General features: G+C 44.0%; 1 non-coding gene across 1 annotated transcript; it reads right to left on the reverse strand.

Annotated features, from left to right (window-relative positions):
* Window positions 1-3,768: 3,768 nt before the first annotated feature.
* Window positions 3,769-3,843, reverse strand: Trnat-ugu (transfer RNA threonine (anticodon UGU)). Its single transcript has one exon. It is a non-coding gene; the product is annotated as a tRNA-Thr (tRNA).
* Window positions 3,844-6,043: the final 2,200 nt, after the last annotated feature.

Below are 6,043 nucleotides of genomic sequence, written 5' to 3' on the forward strand. Positions count from 1 at the left end.
AGTATTGAAGTCTGCAGCAATTTGCGGAAGGGTTGCCTTTCTGTCAAGCTGAACGATTCTCTTCTGTCGCCGTTGTTCCCGTTCTCGCAGGATCTTTTTCCGCCGCAGCGATGTCGGAGATATGATGTTTTCCCGGATTCCTGGCATTCGCGGTACAATCGGGAAATGGTCGTACTGGAAAATCCCCACTTCATCGCTTCACCGGAGATGCTGTGTCCCATTGCTCGTGCGCCGACTATAATACCACGTTCAAACTCGCTTAAATCTTAATAACCTGCCATTGTAGCAGCAGTAACTAACCTAACAACTGCGCCCGACACTTGTTGTCTTATATAGGCGTTGCCGACCACAGCGCCGTATCCTACCTATTTACATATCTCTGTATTTGAATTGGCATGCCTATAGCAGTTTCTTTGGCGTTCCAGTGTGCAGTGAGTCGAGTAACAAGTTTTTAGCATTTGTTATCAAGAATAAAATCCCACAAACAGTGTAGGTGAAGTCCTTGCTATCTGAACTCAATATTAAAATCTTCAAGGGGATAACCGAATTTATATGTAATGGACAGATAAAGATATAAAGTTTCATAGTAAACTCTAAGGAACAGGAAAAAGGAAAAACTAAGCTACATTAAAAGAAGTGGATACTGAGCGAACAAAGATATAATATTTCGCAAATCCTTGATCCTGTGTTTAGTTTTATCTGCGGTTGACTTGCTAATCAGTTAGTTGTACAGTGCTGGAGCATTCTTATTTTAGGCATAGTACCGTGCAATTGAGTTTTTCAGAGAATGATAACTGTTTCCTGCGAATTTGGGAGAAGTTAACTGGACTTTTTTTAATTATGGAAATGAAAACTCATTTATAATATTTTCTTGTTCTTAATACCGGTGGAGAAGATGTTGCAGAAATTTTAAAGTTATGTCTGATGCCTCTTTGTAACGAAAGAATCTTTTAGTTGTTAGCATCTTATTACTTTCTGCAGTCTTTTTGTCAATAATCAGAGTTTTATTTCGTAAAAACGATTTTATTTCAAGTAAGACCTGTAAGCTGGCCTATGTCGGCGGCAATTCTCCGTCTGCCAAATGACTAAAAAAGTCATAATCAACACACCTAAGAGGTGATACGTTTATCAGTAGTGCAAGGAAATCTGACATTCGTTAAATAGTGTCCCCTGTGGGTATTATCGAATGAGTTGACTAACTTGATATGAAATTAATTTAATTCCTTAAAACTCACAACAAAATAAATGACAATGTAGGAAATGAGAATGGGTGTCCTTGAAAAATTAATAACAAGGACCTACGGTGTCACAAAGAGATTTATTAACTAATATCGAGGTCAAGAGAGAACAAGCATATAAACAGAAACTTCAACTGTATAACATTTCATTAACACAAACTCAGGCTGGTTGGCAATAGACTTGGGGGAACCTAACTGGAATTTACTTATAGATGAGACTGGCTACTGTGAGGGGAACAATGCCAATCTAGGCAAGCGCACTCTGTTGTATCGTTCCACTGATTGATCTCTCGCACCAAAATATAATTAAGCATGCAATGGACACTGCGAGTGACTACTGCGAGTACAAAGCAGCTATAAGAAAGATGGCCGTGTAAACGATTGATAAGCTTCTGAATTTGCCGAAGCTGCGCAATATTACTGATATAGCCGATAAAAGACGAGAAACGCGACATCCGGAGAAATTTGTCATCCCATCTCACAAGGTACGCGATTTCTGTAATAAACACATTAGCTTGGCGCCAGCCCGACGCTGCTTTACCTGGACCCACACAAGGGACAAGACCAGACTCCCACACTACGTCCACTCGCTAATGAAGTGGTTAGGCCAACACCAGGACTTCCGGCGCCGCCAGTTTCTAAAGAAGTATCATTTCACATCCAGCCACGGCGTTCCCACACTCTTGCTTCGGCCGTAAGCCGAACAAGGCCGACCGCCAGAATTGCGGCTCATAAACAACTGCCCTGCAGGGCTCACAGCCAGTTTCGGCTAGCAATGAGGTTCCGAGACTCTCCTACTGCCCGAAGAAAATTCTCAAGCTACCCCTAATGCAATAGTCACCTCCAGCGTCCAAAAATACGTCCCTACAGCCGAGTTTAATTCTACTACTGCTACTCAAGTCATGGAGGTACTGTGAAATCAATCAGTGGGTTACCCTAACGCTACTAGTCCATCAGATTAATATCAGTCAAGGAAAATTTAGATACACCAAAAGCGAATGAAATGTATATGATCACCAAAACAAAATGAAAGGGGAAGTGCCTGACGGGTATTATTAGCACGGCAATGGCCTGCCCGGAAGGTACCGCCATCTTTCAAACCTACCTCTGTAATTTATAGATACGTTTTATATATTCTGTCGTCTGTGCATTACACCTTATCCTATATATGAGGACATTATTTATCTTTAACTGCTGCATTGGCTGGTTTGTATTTCCTTTCTAGAACGTCAGTACACCAGACTTTAAACAGCGTTCTGAGCAAGTCAGTTTTATTTCAGGCCAGATCTCACCTTGCATCCCTGAGAAAACAATGTGTAGTGAAGAATGTCAGATGTCATGCTAGCACGTAGATCAAATTTCAGTCAACAGTACCCGTAATTTCAAACAATTACTGTCGCCCAAATAGAGCTGTAATTTATTTTTGTGGATATTCGAAATCAAACATTATTCTTCATATCACGCAATGTTAATGTTCAATTTTAGTAATATAGTTTTTATGCAGCACAAAATTGGTTTCTTTTGGCATTCACTTACATTCATTTTCTTTATTTCAAAATTTGCATTTCATGAAGTTTCACGACACTGTTCACATGTGCAACACAGGGCAACCAACGGTCAGTTTTGCTCAGTAGTTGAACACGATATCTGAAGTACGTGTTACATGAGGAGAAATTTTTTGAAATCAATATATTCAATTTTCTCGCATACAGACAACTACTTATTTTGATGGAAAACTTACACGAGTAGCTGACCTACTGCGTTTGCCACACTAACACAGCTTTATCTGCTTGTAGTCCTAGGAGAAATTAACTCGAAAAACAGAGTTCTTCAACCTCTGTTTTCACGCTTTAGCACAGAGTCTTCATAATGCCCGAACACTGGTATGATCCCCAGTTACAACATGATTTTTGAGCAGAGCTTCAAAAATTAGAATCAATAGGAGGAATATTGGTGATTTTTTTTAATATTCAATCACTTAATACTTTCCCAGTAAAGCAGCGAACGGGGGACAGACTAAGTTTTCTTTTATTTGCCTGTTTAAATTTGTGTTTTGATTCTTTGTATCTTCTGACTTGGAAAGAGCAAATTATTCGATATTTGTTTGATTTCTATGTTTATTACAGGAAATAACAGGAATAAAAAACCTAAAATCAACTCACGAGACCAGGAAGTTTCATGTCAGCGCACACTCCGCTGCAGAGTGAAAATCTCACTCTGGAAACGTCTCCCAGGCTGCAGCTAAGCCATGTCTCCTCAACATCCTTCTTCCTGGAGTGCTACTTCTGCTAGGTCCGCAGAAGAAGGTAGGACACGAGGTAGTGGCAGAATTGGAGCTGTGAGGACGGGTCGTGAGCTGGGCGCACGAGACAATGCATTTCGGAAATAATTAGGGAATTCAGTATTCCGAGATCCACAGTGTCAAGAGTGTGCCGAGAATATCAAATTTCAGGCATGAAATGATAATTAAATGGACACCCTAGCTGCAAACGGCGCTGATGTACTTCATTGGGGACATGTTGAAAATGTGTGCCCCGACCGGGACTCGAACCAGGGACCTCCTGCTTACATGGCAGATGCTCTATCCATCTGAGCCACCGGGGGCACAGAGGATAGTGCGTCTGCAGGGACTTATCCCTTGCACGCTCCCCGTGAGATCCACATTCCCAACATGTCCACACCACTACATTCGTAGTGCGCCTAATAGATGTTTGCCCATCATACTCATTACTCGTGGCAGATTAATCTACCAAGTCCCGTACGACTTCGGGCATAGCGTGTGCGTTCGCACAAGAAGGTCAATGGCCGGGAAGCCATATTTGAACTATATGTGACGGTAGTATCTGTTCCCGAAAGAACAGTTACCGTGGATGACCATGCAGCTTTGCTAGAAATGAAATGATAATTAAATGGACACCCTAGCTGCAAACAGGCGTTGATGTACTTCATTGGGGACATGTTGAAAATGTCTGCCCCGACCGGGACTCGAACCCGGGACCTCCTGCTTTCAACATGTCCCCAATGAAGTACATCAACGCCTGTTTGCAGCTAGGGTGTCCATTTAATTATCATTTCATTTCTAGCAAAGCTGCATGGTCATCCACGGTAACTGTTCTTTCGGGAACAGATACTACCGTCACATATAGTTCAAATTTCAGGCATTATCTCTCACCACAGACAACGCAGTGGCCGACGGCCTTCACTTAGCGACCAAGGGTAGCGACGTTTGTGTAAAGTTGTCAGTGATAAGAGACAGGCAACAGTGCGTAAAATGACCGCATAAATCAATGTGGGGGCACGACGAATGTCTCCGTTAGCACACTGCGGCGAAATTTGGCGTTAACGGTTTATGGCAGGAGACCAGCGATGCCAGGGCCTTTGCTAACAGCACGATATCGCCTTTAGCGCCTCTCGTGGGCTCGTGACCAAATCGGTTGGACTCTAAGACGAGTGGAAAACCGTGACCTAGTCAGATCAGGCCCGATTTCCGTTGGTAAGGGCTGATAGTAGGGTTCGAGTGCGACGCAGACCCCACAAAGCCCAAGGACCCGAGTTGTCAATGAGGCACTGTAGAAGCTGGTGGTGACTCCATAATGGTGTGGGCTGTGTTTACATGGAACGGACTGGGTTCTCTGGTCCAGCTGAACCGATCACTGACTGGAAATGCTTATGTTCTGCTACTGGGAGACCATTTGCAGCGCAACAACAGTGGAATTTTATGGTGACAATGTGGCACGTCACGGAGCCACAATTGTTCGCGTTTGGTTCGAAGAACGCTGTGCACTGTTTGAGTGAATGATTTGGCCTCACAGATCGCCCTACATGAATCCCATTGAACATTGATGGGACGTAACCGAGAAGTCGGCTCGTGCACAAAATCCTGCACCGCCAACACTTTCGCAATTATGGAAGGCTATAGAGATAACACGGCTCAGTGTTTCTGCAGAGGACTTCCAATGACTTGTTGAGTCCATGCCACGTCGAGTTGCTGCACTAAGCCAGGCAGAACGAGATCCGATACGATATTAGAAGGTACACTAAGTGATCAAAAGTATCCGGACACCCTCACAAACATACATTTTTTCAAATTAGGTGCATTGTGCTGCCACCTACTGCCACGTACTGCCACCTACTGCCACGTGCATCAGCGACCTCAGTAGTCATTAAACATCGTGAGAGAGCAGAGTGGGACGCACTTCGAACATGATTGGGTGCCACTTGTGTCACACGTCTGTACGCCAGATTTCCACACTCCTAAACATCCCTAGGTCCACTGTTTCCGATGCGACAGTGAAGTGGAAACGTGAACTGACACGTACAGCACAAGAGCATTCAGGCCCATCTCGTCTGTTGACTGACAGAGACCGCCGACAGTTGTAGAGAGTCGTAACGTGTAATAGGCAGAGAGCTATCCAGATCATCACACAGTAATTCCAAATTGCATCGGGATCCACTGCAAGTACTATGACATTTAAGCGGGAGGTGACAAAACTTGGATTTCATGGTCGAGCGAGTGCTCATAACCCACGCATCACGCCGGTAAATGCCAAACGACGCCTCACTTGTTGTAAGGAGCGTAAATATTGGACGATGGAAGATTGGGAAAACGTTATGTGGAGTGACGAATCACGGTCCACAACGTGGCGATCTGATGGCAGGCTGTGGGTATGGCGAATTCCCTATGAATGTCATCTGCCAACAGTAAAATTCGGAGGTGGTGGTGTTGTGTTGTGACCGTGTTTTTCACGGAGGGGGCTTGCCCTCCTTTTTGTTTTGCGTAGCACTATCACAGCACAGGCCTACAT

The sequence above is a fragment of the Schistocerca cancellata genome, chromosome 2 (genome assembly GCF_023864275.1).
Source record: "Schistocerca cancellata isolate TAMUIC-IGC-003103 chromosome 2, iqSchCanc2.1, whole genome shotgun sequence".
NCBI classification, from domain to species: Eukaryota; Metazoa; Arthropoda; class Insecta; order Orthoptera; family Acrididae; genus Schistocerca; species Schistocerca cancellata.